Source organism: Hippopotamus amphibius, chromosome 3, assembly GCF_030028045.1.
Source record: "Hippopotamus amphibius kiboko isolate mHipAmp2 chromosome 3, mHipAmp2.hap2, whole genome shotgun sequence".
Classification (NCBI taxonomy): domain Eukaryota; kingdom Metazoa; phylum Chordata; class Mammalia; order Artiodactyla; family Hippopotamidae; genus Hippopotamus; species Hippopotamus amphibius.
In genome coordinates this window covers 28,936,192-28,955,201 of record NC_080188.1, presented here as the reverse complement: position 1 = coordinate 28,955,201, position 19,010 = coordinate 28,936,192, and the positions used below count along the sequence as shown (strand labels likewise).

Sequence of the window (19,010 nt, the reverse complement as noted above, 5' to 3'; positions counted from 1 at the left end):
CGCTCTAGCAGCGGGAGAGACAGCGGACAGAGCACCTCGCGCCTCCTCCAAGGCTGAGACGCTTGGCCAGGCTACTGGCAGCTCCTTCACACCTGGCCAGGCGGCCGGGGGTCCTGGCCCCTTCACGCAGCGGTTCGCCGGTCGAGCCACACTCCCTCTCGCTCTGAGCTGGCCGAGACCCTTTCCGAACCGCCGATCGCAGTTGTTTCCGAGCCAAGTGGACGCCGCCCGCTCCCCCGGCGCTGCCTGGAGAAGTTAATCTCACGTATAAAAGCCGATTTCCATGGGGATAGACGGTGGAAGAAGGAGGGGCGCGAGGGGACGGCTCCGAGGCGGGCAGGGAGGCAGGGGCAGAGAGTGGAATAGATACAGAGACACTGGAGAGGCTGCAGTGCAGGCGGCGGGTGCCACGCATCCCCGCGCGGAAAGGGGCACGCAAGGGGGGTGCAGGGCCCGGGTGCCCCGAGGGAAGTAGTGAGGACGGTTCGCCTCCCATCTGTCTTACCTGGGAACCAAGTTTCTCCGTTCCGAGTTGTCCCTAACTTCCCTCCCAAGAATTTCTCCACTTTTTTGGCGACCTTTCTTCTTTCCTTCCTGCAGCCGGGACTGGGCAGCAGCAGAGCCCCGGGCTTTTCAGAAACAGTTCCACCGAGGAAGGGGACGCGCAGAGATTGGTGGGGGTGGGGACCACCGCGCACAATGAGGGCCCCTTGGAGCGCAGTTCGAAATTCCTCAAATCCCAGTTGCTGGAATGCGAGGCGACGAAGATTTCCTCACTCGGGGCCAAATGTGTTTGTCATTACTCCAGACCGCCTGCCTGCCCGCCCGCGCCGCCGTCGCCCCCGCGCTAGGGCGCGCAACCCGAGCGCACTGCGGGGCTGGCGCCCTCTGTGCCTCGCACTTCACTGACCCCACAAACCTTTGAGGAGCTCCCCAAACGCTCGCCCAAGTCCGCGCCCCCTCTGCTCGTCTCGCAGCCGCCAAGGTTGTGCTGAATCTGGCCCCGGCTCGCAGCGGGCGCAGCGCCGTCCAGTAATTACGCGCCCTGGGTCGGCGCCATGTGCACCCGGCGGGCACCCAAGGTCCGGCCCTCTCCAGCCGAGCCCTTCACGCCTCCCCTCTCCTCAGTCCCTTCCGCGCCCCACTCGGCGCTCTTCGCTCCCCACCTCCCTGGGTCCACCGGCCGCGCTCCACACCACCGGCTACAGCGCTGTCCCGCCAAACCGCGGGCGAGGAATGAAAATACTCATTAAAAACCTGTCGCCTTCCAGGACCCAATGCCAAGAAGAGGGCAAACACCTCTGCCCCAACTCCCAGCATTACTTGGTGCTCGTCCCAGTATACAGGAATACCACCCCCAACCCCAAAAGAAACCTCAAAAATGTAAGCCTAAACAATTTCTTTGGGAGGCCATAGAGTTGTTAGAAAAACACTGCTTTTAAAAATAGGTCTGGAAAAAATGTGTTTTTTAAAACTCCTAGACTTTCGAACTCTATGGTTATCTTCCCTCCAAGTGAAGTTTATTCAAAATAAATTACTCTCTGGACACACAACTAGAATTCCACTCCAATTTTTTTTTTTCTCATCGCCCAAAGTTTAAGTGAAGTTAACCTCACTTCGTCTAGCCCAAAGGGCCTGATTAGGGACTCCTCTTAGAAACAAAAATCCTTTTTCTCCTCCCTTACCTTCTCCTCCTATGTCAATTCGCAATGAAAATCCTACATATGGAGCAAAAAGTGTGTCCACGGCCTTCAATCCTCTCCTGTAGTCCCCTCCTCTGTTTCTCTCCCTCTAGCTCCAACTGTATTGGGCTCAAAAACCGCGTTTTGTAATTGATTCAATGTTATAGTCCATCCTTCTAAAACTAATCATTTGCTCTAAGTAAATAGCTGTCAGGAAATGAAGCCCCCCCCTCCCCTTGACCTCTTCAAAATAAGAGTTTCCCTCGAACTCCGTGCGCTCTGAATCTTCCAGCGTCCAGATTGCGCCTTTGCTTTTTGCTCTTACGCAATCGGGGGTCCAGCCCCAACCCCCAGACTTCAACAACAACTGGGGGGCGGGGAGAAGCAGACCAGATGGGGTGGGGGTGGTGGAAGGGGGAGGTGTGGAGGCTCTGACGGGAAAGAGGTTCGTGAAACTACAAACTGCCCATCATTTCCAGAATGAGTTTGCCTCCTGATTTGGTGGATATTTTTCTACGCTGCTATGTTGCTTTGTATTTTCTTTGAAAGGAAGAAAAAGAACACGTAAAATTGCAGTCAATGCCCAGAGAGAATATAAATCTGGACTCGAGAAGGGTCCCATCTATAGAAATTCGTAGCCCAACTAGAATTGGGGCCGTCTGGAGAGGTCTCCGAGCTGTTGCGTCGTTTTGAACCTGGGGTCTTTTAGGGAAAGTGCCGTGTCGTTGCTAATCCTTTAATGGGATTAGGCAAACTGTTGAGTCTAATATGAACATGATGGGTGTTTTTTGGTCTGCTTTGGTTTTGTCTGGTTTTGTTTGGAAACGGGTTTGAAGGAGGGTACAAAGATTCGAGGGTCTGCGTAGGTTTGGAACGTTCTCCGACAGAACGACCTTTACTCCCCGGGAGCACTTATCTTGTCATGCCTTTGTTTTCACGGTTATCTGGGCGAGGTTGTCCTGGCTTCTATCACGCACACAAAAAGGCTCAGGCTTGAGCGTTTGGGGGGATCTTCTACAACCAGCCTGTCACCTTCTCGTTCTGGGGAGGGTGCCATTTGACGCTACCCGCGCTCCCGCCCGCCGCCTAGGTCGGACCTTACCAGCACCCTGCGGTTGAGAGCGGAGCCCCAAACCCTGTGCCTGGGGCGCGAGGCCAGAGACCGCGCGGGGAGAAAGCGATGCTGCTCGCGAAGGAAAGGGGGCGCTGACGCTCCAGGAACCAGATCCGGGCGGAGTGGGCTTGCCGAGCAAAGGCGGGGGAGGGGAGCGCCTAAACCTTCCCCGCCTTCTCTAATTTTGAATTCTCTTGTGGGGCGGAGGGGCTCATCCTTTTTTCCCGCCCCCCCCCCCCCCCCCAACACACACACTCTTGAGAATGGCCAGGGCGGCCTGGTTTAGGCTGGAACGTGGGACAGCCATCACCTCCCTCATCATGAGGGTGGACACAGCACAGCCTGCAGGGAAGGTCACAGAGAAGTACTCCGAGGGCTGCTGTACTGAACTGGGACTGGTTCCTGGGATGTCAGGCTCCGGAAGACGCCTGAGGCTGGGCTAGGGGCCTGATACCCCCAACCCTTCTGCGCAACCGCCTCTCGTACATCTCCAGTTGGGGTGACTGCACTGCTCACTATTACTTCCACATGTTCCTTCAGGAAATCATTGAAGGCAAATATATGAACAGCCCCTTGTTCGGAATGCTAACAGGATACCGTAATGTTTGTAGATAACGAACGGGGACTAAAGACCCCCCCCCCCCCCAAAATCGGAGTGCGGAATAATAGGGGGAAATCGGGTGCTGGCTTTCATGCTGTTCATAAAGTCAAGCTGAAATCTGAGTTTTTATACCAAGTACCCAAGAGGGTAAGAGGCGAGGCAGGGAGCACGGCCTACCCAGGAAGGCCTGCTCTGCTGCTACGAAATTGCCAGCCGGGTCACGCCGGGATCTGCCGAACGCAGGGCCGCAGCGCTCCCCGCCCACAAAAGGTAACTTCACAGATCATTTCAGAGACGCTTAAAGGGGCCCGAAAAGCGGCCCGGGCGGGGGTGTCTTCGGGCGGTACCTCCTCGAGGACTTAAAGCAGAGAATGGATGAGCCAGTAAGCAGCCAGTTGTCCTTCTGGTAGTAATTACCTGCCTAATTTGAATGATGCCTTTGTTATGATCATTAACAAACTTTTGCTAAAGGCTTCCATGTGTGACATTCCAGAAGGTTTAAAGGCCTGGGGAGCAGACTCCCGGGATAGAACACTGGTGGGGGGTGGCGCAGGGAAGCAAATGGTTGGGAGAAGATTTCGCCGAGTCTGAGCCGAGCAAAGATGGAGAGAGGTCAACATCTGCCTCTCCTGCAGAAGCAAAATAAACCCAGTGGTCGGGAGCAACCTCAGGGCTGGAGGCCCTCGGAAAGAGGCGGTTCGTCCTTAAAAGGAGTCCTGCCCACCCGCCCCTCCCACTGCTCATAGGCGGGTTTGAATCTTGCTGTCCGCCCTCTGCCGCAGGTCGGAGGCTTGGAGAGGTCGGGTCTTCGCGCGTCAGTCAGCCCGGGCGTCGCGTGGAGGTGGGGCGAGCCGAGTTTCTCTCTCACCGTGTTGTTCTAAGATCCTTCCAGATGGCTCCCCCGATGCCCGGTGTCCTGGGTGGTCCTGGAGCCGCAGCGGGCAAGAAGTGCCTCCTGGCCGAGGCGGACTGAGGGGTCTCTTCTTGTCAGCTTCTGCCTGGGGCATCGCGGGTGACCAGGCCACCCTGTGTGCCACGAGGAGGGACCCTTGCCGGCTTCGGCAGCTGAGCGAAGGTCTCAGCCTGAATCCGGATTTTGATTTTCAACCTCTTGTGTGTTTCCCTTGGGGAATCATCATGGGATTAAGAATGAGAGTTTTCTCCCCAAACCCGGAGTCTGGGCGGCTGCGACCCTCTGGGAAGGAGGTCCAACTCGGGGACTGAGCCAGGTGGGAAGTTTGGGGAGTGAAGTGGTTCTGGCGTGGCCTTGCGCATCTAGGCCCTCAAGCGACAATGAAGTTGTAGCAGAAGAGCCAGCCACCAAAACAGGGCCCCACAAAGTTTTTACAACCAAACCAAAATGGTCCCTGAGGACAAAAACAAAATCTCCCCCTGCCCTGCTTCCCGGGCCCGTGCTTTCGGTCCCCACCCCACCCCTGGGCGACCGCTGCCGCACCTCCGGGCATCACACCTTTGGCTTCCATGGGCGTTTCCCGCTGAGAAGGCTTTTTGTTTCTCCTTGACTCCCCCCCCGCCCCCCCCCCCCGGCTCTCCAGCTCCACCCCCCAATTCTGCTTTCCTCGGAGAATGCAAAAGGTCCTTCAGTTTTCGAAGACCTTTGGTTGCAGCAGTTATCAAAGCTGTTAGTCGCGAAAATCACATTTAAACCAACTTGCAATTGGTTTTTCAAAGGAAGTTGATGGAGTGGGGGCATAGTTCTGCTTTCTGGATTGAAAATGTAGGGCCATTTGGTGGTTTGGCCCGGGGGGGAGGGGGGGCTCTAGATGTCCCTTTCCCACCCCTCTTCAATTCTTGATTGAGCCTGGAAAAGAAGCCTCACTAGGCCCAGCGAAGGGAACTTCGCCGGGAAGGCTCCGAGGAGGCTTGTGGATGTGGCGCCCAGATGTGGGGGTCTCCGCAGGGAGAGGGCGGAAGACTCCGCCCTTGCCTTGCGTCTGCCCCAGCGGAGGCTTTTAAGCTTGCTGAGAGCCTCTGCACGCTGAGGACACAGAGAGGCCCAGTTCTTAGAAACGGAGGAGAAAGGGTCCAGACTGGCCTGTGTAACTTGGGATGAGAGTTCTCTCCGGAACCCCTGGCACACCTCCTCTTCTTCCCAGTTGCTGGCTGACTAAGGGTGCAGTGTCTCTTCTGGGTTCCTTGGTGCTCTCCAGAGATTTGTCTTCCAGAGAGAAGTAGAAAGCAGTTCCCCGTGGCTGGAGACCAGAGCCAGCCCTCTGCTAGGGTTCCTTACTCCTCAACCTGCTTACTGACCTGAGGACCAGAGACGGTGGGCTCTGTTTCCCGCCCAGCCCAGGGGGCCCTGCTCTCCTCAGACCTGGGAAAGATGTGGTAGGACTAGATCCCTCCGGATCTGGATTTTTGGGTACCCTTTTCCTAGGGAGAGAGCCCTACTTCCTCAATCTAGAGATGTTTTTGTACCTCCTACTCCCCTCTCCTTCTCTTAGGCCTTAGCTTTTTATTACTTTTAATTTGAAAACCGTGTCGGGGAGGGGGCGGGAAAGAGGAGATTGGGAGGTCTGCTCTTTATTAGGGGCCTCAGCATCCAGCTTCCCAACACACAGCTGTGGCTTGGGAGGGGAAGGAGGGCTGGCTCTGTTTAGGTCAGCTTGACTGAAGAAAGGGCCTTGTCCTCTGGAAGTCCCAGGAGTACAGCAAGGCCCAGTGATGTTATTTAAAAAAAAAAAAAAAAAAAAGCTAAGCTAAAAGCTTCCAGCAGAAACGTTGTTCAGGGGAAAGCCAGTGGAACCTGGCCCCACAACTGCATTAATTATAGTACATGAGTTGGAATATGAGCCACATTATTTAATAGGGGTATTATTTTATTTAATCCCCAAGACAACCCTGTGGGTTGTGCATGATTATCCCCTTTTAACAGATGAGTAAACAAAGTCAGAAGGGTTAAGCAATTCTCATCTAGCAGTGCTAGGATCTGCCTAACCATGTCCTGGTTCCAGTTACAGTGTGATCTGGTGAAAACATGTCTCGTCTCTGAGCATCAGTCTCCTCATCTGTATGAATGGACATAATGTCTGCATTACATCCCCAGACTGCTGTGAAGTTTAAAGGAGATGAGGTATAAGAAGCCCAGGAAGACACAGTTGAATTTTCTCCTCTTCTTTCTTCAGGCTTTTCTACAGGCACAGGCACTGTCACACTCATCTCCAGTTCTCTGCTCCCCCTGGATTGGCCTCAAGAGCTGTGTGAAGGCCAGTCTAGTTTTCAAGTTCATATTCTCAATTAAAGGTGGAGCAGGGGCATCTTGGTTCCCAGCTCTTATCCCCCCAATGTCTCAGGGCCTCTCAAAAAAATGGAACTTAGGCAAGAAGGCAGGGGCGAGCCAGGGAGGACTGGAAAAAGCAACTGAAATGAGAAGACAGGCCTGGCATCACCAACAAGAAAGTCTGTAAGAAAGTCAGGAAAAAGAGAAGCTGAGGCCTTAGCCTCGGGAAACTTGGGGCCAGGATCCATGAGGGAGCCTCTGGGGTGGCTTGTGGGGTTGGGCACCAGATGTCTGGGCTTTGAGGGGATGCACTTGGTAGGGCAAGGTGTCCCATGCATGCATCTCGCACACAGCTGCTCTCCCCAACAAGGCTTCCCCCAACCTTGATTTTGGAAGAGTTTCTTTTCCCATTTTTCAGTTCATCAAAAACTTACGGGGGCTTCTCTGGTGGCACAGTGGTTAGGAATCACCTGCCAATGCAGGGGACACAGGTTCGAGCCCTGGTCCAGGAAGATCCCACATGCCGCAGAGCAACTAAGCCCGTGTGCCACAACTACTGAGCCTGCGCTCTAGAGCCCATGAGCCACAACTGTTGAGCCCACGTGCCACAACTACTGAAGCCCGTGCACCTAGAGCCCATTCTCAGCAACAAGAGAAGCCAAAGCCATGAGAAGCCTGTGCACCGCAGTGAAGAGTAGCCACCCCCCTCACTCTCTGCAACTGGAGAAAGCCCACACACAGCAACGAAGACCCAATGCAGCCAACAGGTTAGTTAATTAATTAATTAATTTAAGAAAACCTTATGGCACATCTGAAACTAACACAACATTGTAAATTAACTATACTCTAATATAAAATAAAAATTTTTAAAAATTTAAAGTAAGTTTAAAAAAAACTTATGGCATGTGCCAATCAGAGTTTCCTGTCAGCTTAAGAGGGTTGATTCAGGGAATTCCTTGGCTGTCCAGTGGTTAGGACTTGGCACTTTCACTGCCATGGGCCCAGGTTCAATTCCTGGTCAGGGAACTAAAATCCAAGCCATGAGGCCAAAGAAAAGAAAGAAAGAAAGAGAGAGAGAGAGTAGATTCATTGATTCAGGAAACATTTATCGAACACATGCCCTGTGTCTGGCTCTATATTAGGCATTATGGTTACATTAGGGTTACTGCTGTTACAGTAGTAAACAGAATGGATATGGCCCTTGCCTTGAGGAAATTTGCTAGAATATTCTTGTCTAGCCCACCAGTGCCCCCTCCCCATTTCAGCCTCACTGCTGTGGGTTGGGAGAGCCTACATAAGAATAACATTCATTTTTCTCATGAGACCGTTATGAAGAAGATGGCTGGAGAAGGCAGACCTTTTGAATCACGGTGGTCTCGGGTGGCCTTGGCCTGCAGCGGCTTAAAGCAAGGTTTCGGTTCCCAGCCAGTGATTGAGGTCTGGTCACAGTGGTGAGAGCACTGAATCCTAGTCACTGGACCAGTGGTCAGTGACAAGGTCCTAGCCCAATGGCTTTGCAGAAAAGAATTCCCACAAAGACGGAAAGCAGTGAAACAAGTAAAGTATTTATTAGGAAAGAAAGTACTTAAAATAAGTAAATAATCTTTGGTGGGGGGGCTTCCCTGGTGGATCAGTGGTTAAGAATCTGAATGCCAATGCAGGGGACACAGTTTCGATCCCTGGGCTGGGAAGATTTCACATGCCTAGGAGCAACTAAGCCCGTGCGCCACAACTGCTGAACCCACATGCTGCAACTACCGAAGCCCACGTGCCTAGACCCCATGCTCTGCAACAAGAGAAGCCACAGCAATTAGAAGCCAGCACACCACAAGAAGGAGTCCCCCCCCCCACAACTAGAGAAAGCCCTCGCACAGCAAGGAAGACCCAATGCAGCCAAAATAAATAAATAAGTAAATAAATAAATAAATCTTTAAAAAAAAGTACATGTGGATAGACACATGGGGGGCTCAGAGAGACAGTCACACCCTCATCACAGTTTGAATCACTTATATGGGGTATTTCTTCCGTGTTTCCTTTGACTAATCATTTTGATTTGCCTGGTTCAGAGTCCATATTTGGTGTATCTCAGAATTTTCCCACGTGTGTGTGCGCATCTCTTAGCCAAGATGGAGTCTACCAGAGAGGCCTATGGATGGGTTTGGCCACTTGGCATCACTCCGCTTTTGACTCCCAAGGAGGCTTTCTGCGCATGTGTATCAGGGGAGGTCTCCCGACTTCAAGAATGAGGAATATGTGTCCCTTATCTTCCATCTGGGCAGGACCCAGCCTCCTCTCCCAATTGTCCTGTTATTCTTGTCTCAGAGTATTGGTCCACAGGGAATGAACTCCAACTGTTTGCCATGGGGGCCCATCTGTCTCCTGCCTCAATGGGCCACAGAACTCCCTCCCCCAAACTCTTCAGAATGTGTACAACTGGGATCTCCAGCCTGGCTTGAGAGGAGCTTATCTTTATCTAGTTTAATGTAATAAATACTTAGCCAATAACTCCCAAGACTCCATGTCAAGTGCTGAGGATACAGCCCTGCCTGCATAGAGTTTATAGACTAGTTGAGCAAACCACCAATAAAACATAAAGTTGGAATATAGTGCAAATGTTAGGGTGCACAGGAGCGCATAGGAGGAGCCTAACCCCAACTTGGAGGTTGGAGAAGTCTTCTTAGAAGGAAGGGACATCTTCTCTGTGAACCTAAGAGGAATAAGAATCTAGTTCAGGAAGACTCTTGTGGGCATGGCCTTGGAGATGAGAGACAGCACACGGTTGTCAGCAGTGAAAGAAGCTTGGAATGACTGGAACTTGTCAGATGGGGAGGAACGAGAAGGAAGCCAGATGTTAAGAGTCTGGACTGAATTCTGTGGAGACACTAGAACTGATTTAAGGAGGGGCAGGATGGGAGCAGAGTTGAATTTTAGGTAAGAGTAGACTGGAGGATGCCAGGAGGCAGGGAGGCTACTGTGGTAATCTAGCAAGAGTGGATGCTTCCCTGGCCCGGGGGGCTGAGGGGAGGGAATTTGGAGAAAGTGAATCAGAGAGAGGGAATTTGAATATAAGCTGTGAGGGAGAGTGGAGTCCTTGGCTTAGGTCATAGCTGGTGCTGTTGACTCAGTTGGGCAACAAAAGGAACACAAATTTGGGAAGGGGAATGAGGAACCCACTCTTCAACATGATACATTTGAAAAAAATCAGGCAAGGGAGGATTAAAATGAAGAGAAAATCCAGAACAGAATCTTGAGTAACTCCAGCATTTTCCAGTGTGCAAAGCAGATGCTGAGAAACAGCCAGGAATCTTTATCTCTTGAATATTCAGCTCTTGTCTCTGAATCCATAAGATTGGCTTTGGCTGAATTTAAAGAGCTATCTATGCTTACCATCTAAGTTCAACATTATAAATTGTGGCCAGACATATCAGGTGACTTTCTATTTATGAGTGAGTATAAACTTTCTATGAAAACATAAGAGCTTTAACTGTTATATGACCAGCAATACTATTGGGTTGGCCAAAAATTTCATTTGGGTTTTTCCCATCACATCTTGCGTAAAAACCTGAATGAATGTTTTGGCCAACCCAATAGATTATTTTTTCCCTCACTCATACTCTTAAATATACATTTGTATCCATATTTGGATTTCAGATCACCTAAAGATCCAAGCAAGGTTGAAGCCACATCCTTGTCCTAAGAATACTCAGTACCAGCTCTGTACCCCCCACTTACAGTCTTTGGTCGCACTGGAGAAATTAAGGCAGGGCCCACTTTCAGGGACAAAAAAATATGTATGATTCCAGCAACAGAGATTGTATATTGTCTTCCAGTAATCATTCTCCCCTCCTACTCAGTAATCGAGCCTCTGGGTTATTTGGGGAGGTTTTTGTTTTTTGTTTTGTTTCGCTTCCTGGGACAAATTCTTCCTTTCATTGTCTCTCTTGCAGCTAGATGTGGTCATGAAGAAAGGTTCTGGCCAATAGAATGTAAGCAGAAATTGTGGGTGTAACTGCCAAGAAGTGTCCTTAATAATAAAGGGCATATCTTAATCTACAAACAGTAAATGCTGGAGAGGGTGTGGAGAAAAGGGAACGCTCCTGCACTGTTGGTGGGAATGTAAAGTGATACAGTCACTATGGAGAACAGCATGGAGATTTCTTAAAAAACTAAAAACATACTGTACAACCCAGCAATCCCACTGCTGGGCATATACCCAGAGAATGCCATAATTCAAAAAGACACGTGCACTCCAATGTTCATTGCAGCACTATTTACAATAGCCAGGACATGGAAGCAACCTAAATGTCCATCAACAGATGAATGGATAAAGAAGATAGGGTCCATATATACAATGGAATATTACTCAGCTGTAAAAAGCAAGGAAACTGGGACATTTCTAGAGACATGGATGGACCTAGAGACTGTCATACAGAGTGAAGTGAGTCAGAAAGAGAAAAACAAATACCGTATATTAACACATATATGCGGACTATAGAAAAATGGTACAAATCAACCTGTTTGCAAGGCGGAAATAGAGACACAGATGTAGAGAACAAACATATGAACACCAAGTGGGGAAAGCAGGGAGGGTTGGGGGGGAATGAATTGGGAGATTGGGATACCAAATTGTATGCTCTAAATATATGCAGTTTATTGTATGTTAACTGTATCTCAATAAAAAAAAAAGAAAAAAAATAATAAAGGGCATATCTTTCTCAATCTGATCCTTTTGCTGGATAGAAAGCAGGTGATGACTGGAGCTTCAGCAGCCATCTTACACTATGAGGCAATCTTGAAAATGGAAACTACAGCCTGTAATGCAATATAATGGAAGTTCCCTGACCCAAGAAGCTCCAAACAACCCCTTATAAACTACCTGTTGTCTTATGGAAAATATAGGCGAAATAAAACTCTATGTTGTTTAGTCTCTTATTTTGAATTTTTCTGTGACATGCAGCCAAGCTTGATCCTAATGAAGTCAGAAAGGATTTGCTCATTCTAACTGCGAATACAACTACCCTCGCTCAGAAATGAAAGCTGTCTGGGGAGAGAAGGGCTGAAAATACACACACAGCTGCATGACATCCCCATTAAGCCTACCAAGACTGCATGTCTCCCTGTGACATGCTCACATTGACAATGTTCCTGTGGGATTCTAAGAGAGTGTGTGTGTTTTAAAACAGTTATTCTGAAACGCTGCTTGTTCAACTTAATTTGTCTTTGGATAGTTAGTGACACAAAAGGAAACGTGACGAATACAAAAGGAAGGACACAGTAGCTCTCTTTTCATCTTCTTTCTCCTGTTCCTGTACTTTCATTTTTCATTATATCCTTGTTCTTACCCTGCATTATATTCTTCCAGTCTGCGCATTGCTGGCCTTCTCTCTTTGCCACTGTCAGATCCTCAATATATTTACATCCTCATACGATTCTTCATGCTTTAAAAATATGCCTTCAGAAAGGTAAACTTCCTGCCCACATTCTGAGGTCATAAAACGATCCTACAGGTAAACCATCCACAGAGTTTAGGCCAAATTCCACCAGGCTCTTGGCAGAGAAACGCAGACCAACGAGGCAAGGAGATGATGATTCCGAACTGACTTGGGAATTGAAGGAGAGAACCCTGAGTTTCTCTTCTCCCTGCCCTAACAGCTACAGATGTACATTGGCCTCTGGGTGCTAACTCAAGCCTCCAACTCAGGTATCACTGAGTCTTGAATCATACTTTTTCTGCTCCTAATTTGAGTGAAGGGGTCCCTCATAGCCTAAAGACAAGAATCAAAATCACCTTTCCTCTGCGGTCTGTCTCTTTAGCATTTACCCCACTAGACTGTATCAGCCAGCTGACGAATGTTTATTCAGCACCGCCTGTGCCAGGCACTGTGCTAGACTCTGGAGGGGCCTGGCAGAAAAACAAACAAGACCTCTGCACTGCGGGGCGTAGCTTCCGGTGGGGGGAGTCAAACGGAAGACAAACCGGGCCCTGATTAAAGTGCTCTGCAGTCGTCCGGGGTTGCAGGGCTGCGGGGCTGCGGGGCTGCAGGAGGCTCCCCTAGGAAGCCTCAGGTGGTCCAGCACCTCAAAGGATCTACCCTGAGAAGGTGCTATTTAAAGCTGCATGCAATTCTGAAGAAAGTAGCTATTTTCTGCTATTATTTTTAAGTCATTCAGAAAGTTAGCTCCCACAAGAAGTGTATGTTTCGGGTGGTTACGAGATAGCAAAGCACACTCTCCTGTTTCTAGAAATGACAGTTTTTAGTGCCCCCAAAGGAACTGTAATTTTCTGAGATTGAATCACAAAATGATTCAACACACTCAACTAAGGAACTGTCCTTGTCCAAAAGAGATAAGTTGGGGATTTCCCTGGCGGTCCAGTGGTTAGGGCTCCAAGCTTCCACTTCAGGGGACACGGGTTTCATCCCTGCTGGGGGAACTAAGATCCCGCAAGCTGCACAGCGCAGCCAAGGGCGGGGGCGGGATTTGGTTCCCCTGGGATTCGTTATCATGACATTTGAATGTAATCGAGACTCTTGTGATCTCATGACAGCCCCAAGGCTGGTTCTTGAGTCATCCTGGGGGTGGAGTTGTCTCGGGGAGATAGAGACACGTATACCACCATTGAGCCCCCTGGGCTAATGTTTCACAGGCTGACAATGACAGTGATTGCCTTTGATCAAGGCACATTTTTGATTATCTTCTGGGTACATACTGTTAGAATTTGGGCTACAGAATAAAAAACCCAAGGCCCTTCAAGGAGCCCACAAGAGGTTCCGAGGTCCCGGTTGTGTGTGCATGTGGTTAATTATTTTATTGCTCCCTAAGTGTGTTTATGAAATGACTTCACTGCGTGGCGGATGTCTATATGGTTAACGCTGACTCCTCCTTGGAGAAAACCCAACCGGCTGGTTGAGTTCTAGCTCTGCTCAGCTGTGCTTTGGAACCACCAGAGGGCGCAAGAGGCCAGCTCAGAATCTCAGTCCACGGTGCGTGAGTTCGTAATTAGTGCCTGAAACCCAGCCAAGTGTTCCCAAATGTCACCGAGAGAAACCAGGTCAGGGCCTCTCCCTTCCCCAAGACTCCCCAGCCACCCCTAGAAACCGGTTCAGTTCCAGTCCAGCCCTCAGCAAGCCAAGGTTCCACTGGAAGGAGTGGTTCCACAGGATGACCCTGCCTGGAGTCACCCCTGGAACGCTAAGGTTCGTGTGTCAGTACCAGGGGGAGGGGAGGATGATACAATGAAAACGACAGCCAGTTTCCATCCCCAACCAAGTGTCAGGCTCTGTGCTAGGTAGACAGGCAATTTCTATAAAGAGGAGAAGGCCATGAAAGCACAGAATTGGGGCGCTTTACTGAACCACAGAGGTTGGGGAAGACTTCCTGGGGATGTGCCTGAGCTAAGTCTTAAAGAGTGAGCAGAAGTAACCCGGGAAGAAAGGTGAAAGGTGTGTTCCTTGCAGAGGGAATGGCTTAAGCACACTCGTAGAGGCTGGGGAGAGGGGCGGCCGGGCACCCCATCAGAGGCAGGGACTGGCAGCCTTTGTGAGCAACTTTAGCAGATTTGAACTCCGACCGCCCCCCCCCCCCCAACCAGGGACTTCAAAGAGACCACTCAGGACCTGTACTTAAGTTCAACTCAAATTAAAATGTCCCAAATGGGCTCCTGTAACAAACGTCACTCCGTCGTAATGTTGAGTCTGCATCCACTGCTGGAATTCTCAAACGCTAAAACAAAAACCTTAGCTGCCAGCAAGGAATGGCATGGTAAGTGCTGCATCTATCACCACAAAAACGGTATTTTGACAGACTGTCCTGCATCGTAGAGCTAAAAGATTTAACTTTCTGAGGCTCTCCCATGGAGATAGTACTCTAGAATCTGCAAGCATCATGGGAAATATTTCTCATCAAATAACTTTCCATGGCAGCCTTGTGAAAAACCTGATATCACTGTGGGCCCCATATGTCACTTGGGGGCATTAAGGTCAATTGAATCACAGAGATATATCCAGCTAAGAGACTCGTTTTTATGTTGTCACGTTACCACAAACAAAAATAACACTTGACTGACACACACACATGACTTTAAGAAGAATCTCGATAATTCAGATCCAATACCTATTTCCATTCTGGCTGAATTCAGGCATGGTTGTGATGACTTCCAATCTTTGAACTGAAATTTCTACCATTGACCCATCGTCTACTAAATAAGGGTGCAACGGCATGATTTTATTTGTAAAAACACATGAAAGTAAATTTGTTTTAAGATGTATTTCAACCTTCCTTGAGATAATTGGAGACACACTAAGACTATCACACACACACACACAAAGGGAATGGCTACTATAAATGTCATCAGTGTTTCCTGTAGGTCACCTAACTTTGCCAGTGACAGAATCTGGATTAGATTGACAACTCTGGCATTTGTAACTGCTGTTTCTATAGGTCCCAAACCAGTGGGACATCAGCAATTACTATGGTTAAACCTAATACCTAGCCTACTAAACTAGTCTCTTATTGCAGATAGAAATGTACCTCATACTTTTATTTTGCACACTTGATGAAGGAATTGTCTATAGCCAGGTGCTTGAATACTTGTTTTATCCTGGCCTTCAAATGAAATTGGATGTATTTCCAAATAAAAGATAATTTAAAACCACAGGCTGACACTTCAAATAGTGGTTATCTTATCTGCCTGAGTGCTGTTTGCTTTCCCTTAAGCCACCAATAAAACTTGAGAAAGTAGAATTGGCTGCTCAAGAATTCCCTGCCCCCACCCTACCTGGAAGACCGAGAAAGAGCTTGTCTGATGGGTGCTGCTTAATCCTTGGTCTTTGAGCACAGTGACCTGCCAAGATGGCTGGTTAAAATGCACAGCCTTCTTTGTAACCATACACGTTTCATTCTAAAGCTGTGTGCCAAGTAGCTCAGACTTATATTACAATCACACATGCCATTCAGAGGATAAATGCCCTGAGTCTACATAATACCTGAAGGTTGGATGAAAAATAAATATTTCAATTATCCTGAACTTTCAAAATCCAGACAAACCACTGGAAATATGGGTCACTTTAATTTTCAGTTTTTCTATTCCATTTTAAATGCCATTTTACACCTTCCAAAAGTGTTTTGGAATATGCTAGCTTACCTGATGTCCTTCACAGCCACTTAAAATGCAAGTCTGTGCCCGGCAATGCTTTTCAATAGTCTTCCAATACTATAAGATCCAGTTCCAGAATCCTTGGCACCGCCTACCAAGCCCATCATAGAGCCGCTGATCACCTTCCCAGCCTTGCTCTGGAGACCCCTGCCTGCACCCAGCTGCTTTCAATATCCCGTTGTTTGGGTCAAACCTGGACAACTCAGAAAACACTCTTACTTTTTCTTCCCTCCTATGTTCTCTGATCGGTATTTGGGTTCCTTTCCTTTTTTCCAACCAAAAGTTCTTTAATTTCAACTATATAGGCCCTAAAGGGAAGAGATGGGAATTTACTACTTTCCGGCCAAGAGAGAATAATGTTAAGGATATCCTTGCCGCCCTCCTGATGGCAGGAGTTTGCGTGTTGATCCAGAGCTACGGGGGTGGCAAGAAATGGGAGAGATGGTGGACTCCTAGGAAGAGAGTATCTCATGCCGAATGGGAATGTTCCTCCTTTTTCTGTCCCAAGAGTTCAGGACTGGCAAGGCTGTAGGTGTTCTGAAGCGTTTTGACCTTCTCCATTTCCCTGGGGATCAGCCTCGTACCACAGAGGTGGTGGGAAGTCCTGATTCACAGACTATAGATTTTCACCCAAACTTGATTCCCCGCTAGGCTTTCCCATCTCAGGTAATGACACCACCAGCCATTCCGTTGCCCAAGTCCCAAATCTAGGAATTTACTTTGTTCTTTCTTCTCCCTTACCCCCCATATTCAGGCCATTAGCAGGTTTTATTGATTTTTTTCCTTCCAAGAGTATCTCAAATCTGTTCATTCCTCTCTATCTGCACTGTATCCACCTAGTCCCATGAGATTCCTCTCACCGGTTATCATCTTCCAATTGCTTCCCTACACCTAATCTTGCCTGTTATCAATTCAGTCCCCACACAGCAGTCAGGGTGCTCCTTTTGAAATGTAAATTCTTTCTTATGCAAATGAAATAGGTATTGTTGAAATATAACATATATACAAAAAGAACACAAACCATACTGTATAACTCAGTGATTTTACATGAAATGCATGACAGTGATTTTACATAAAACAAGCACATTCATGATCAGTATCTCAGAAATTCCTTCACACATTTTGCATGCTACCCCCCTTCCAAATGTACCCATGTCCTAAGTGCCAACATCATAGATTGGTTTTGCCTGCTTTAAAAACATTGTATAAATAGAATATACAATGTGTTCTCTTCTGTGTCTGGTTCCTTTCACTCAACATTTTGTTAATGAAATTCATCCATGTTATTGCTTGTAATTGTAGTTTGTTGATTCTCATTTCTGGGAAGTATTCCATTTTATGAACTCACCACGATTTATTTAGCCGTTCTATTGTTGATGGATACTTGAGTAGTTTCCAGTTTTTAGCTATCAAGAATAAAACTGCTACAAACATTCTCATGCCCGATTCTTGGTGAGCCTATGTATACATTTTTGCCAGGAATATACCTGGGAGTGGAATTCCTGGGTGGTGGGATGCGAGTACTTTAGTAGATGCTGCCGATTTTCTAAGTAGTCGTACCAATTGATGCTCTCGCTAGCAAGGTGTGAGCACTCCATTTGCCATGTATCCTTGCCAACTCTTGATGTTTATCTGTCTTTTTAATTTTAGCCATGGACAGTGCGCTATTTCATAAATCTGACCAGCGTCACTTCCTACTTAATGGCCTTCAGTGCCTTCTCACTGAATTTTCTTTTCTTTTCTTTCTTTTTTTTTTTTGGCAGTGCCACGCACTGTGGGATCTTGGTTTCCTGACCAGGGATCGAAACTGTGCCCCCTGCAGTAGAAGCACAGAGTCCTAAACACTGGACCTCCAGGGAAGTCCCCGGTTCCTCATTGAATTTAAAACAAAACCCAGGGACTCCCCTGGTGGCACAGTTGTTAAGAATCTGCCTGCCAATGCAGGGGACACGGATTCAATCTCTGCTCCAGGAAGATCCCACATGCCGCAGAGCAACTAAGCCAGTGCGCCACAACTACCGAGCCTGCACTCTAGAGCCTGCGAGCCACAACCATTGAGCCCTCGTGCCACAACTACTGAAGCCCAAGTGCCTAGAGCCTATGCTCCACAATAAGAGAAGGCACCGCAATGAGAAACCCACACACTGCAACAAAGAGTAGCCCCCACTCACCACAACTAGAGAAAGCCCGAGCACAGCAACAAAGACCCAACACAGCCAATAAATAAATAAATAAATAAATTTAAAAAAAAACCCAGACTACTAAATGTGACCCTGTGTACCCCTCCAAAGTCACTGTATGTCATTCTCTTTCTCCCTCTCTACACTAGTCTTTTCTTTTTTAAAATTTGTTAAGCTGTTTCCCACTCTGGACCTACATACAGCTCCGTCAGCCTGCAAAATTTCACTCCATCCCACCCTCCTCCCAAGACTTCCTTCCACCCTTTCATATCTCAGATTTAAAGTCTGTCCTTAGGAGGTCCCCAACCCCTTGCTCCTGTTCTTCCCTTGACAGAGCTAATCACAAAGTGCTTAAAGCAGTTTGTAGTTACATATTTCTCTCTCCCCTTTTCCCCCACTTTTTTTGGTCTCTTCCATCAGACTGTAAAGTCCATGAAGACTGTGAGCCTGTCTGCCTCATAAACCACTCTAGCCCCTATGCCTGGCAGACAGGGCATTCACCAAATGTTTATTGAAAAAAACGAGTGAATGACTCCAGTCTATTTTTTTTTTAACATTTATTTATTTATTTGGCTGTGTCAGGTCTTAGTTGTGGCATGTGGGATTTTTTGTTGGGCACAGAGGCTTCTCTCTAGTTGTGGCGCGTGGGCTTAGTTGCACCAAGGCACGTGGGATCTTAGTTCCCCCACCAGGGATCAAACCCGAGTCCCCTGTATTGGAAGGTGAATTCTTAACCACTGGACCACCAGGAAAGTCCCTCCAGTCTATTTTAAACTATAAGTAAAATAACGTTTAATGTCATCTTTGAGTGTGGAGTTTTGACATTCACTAAAGGAAGGGGTATTTTCCTGGGTGCATGGGAAAAACATGGCCCGATGTGGACAGGGAGAGGGTTTGAGGGATGAACCCACAACACTTAGACAAGCAGGCCAGAGCTCACCCATGAGTGAGGAGTCTCCAGAAAAAGACAGAGTTTACCTAAAGAAGGGTAAAATGACTTAGTCCTTGGGGAAAGGTGTGGGTATTCCAGTAAGTGAA

At 48.2% G+C, this 19,010-nt stretch overlaps 1 protein-coding gene across 4 annotated transcripts in view; it reads right to left on the bottom strand.

Annotated features, from left to right (window-relative positions):
* The window catches only part of PDGFRA (platelet derived growth factor receptor alpha), a 45,701-nt gene extending 43,894 nt beyond the window's left edge, over positions 1-1,807 (bottom strand). For 3 of the 4 annotated variants that reach the window (XM_057729030.1, XM_057729032.1, XM_057729035.1), the window contains exon 1: positions 1,686-1,807. The gene's annotated coding sequence lies outside the window, so the exon portion shown is untranslated. Of the gene's footprint in view, positions 1-505; positions 747-919; positions 938-1,685 lie in introns of those variants that run through there. The other variant, XM_057729034.1, reaches the window with a different exon arrangement.
* Positions 1,808-19,010: the final 17,203 nt, after the last annotated feature.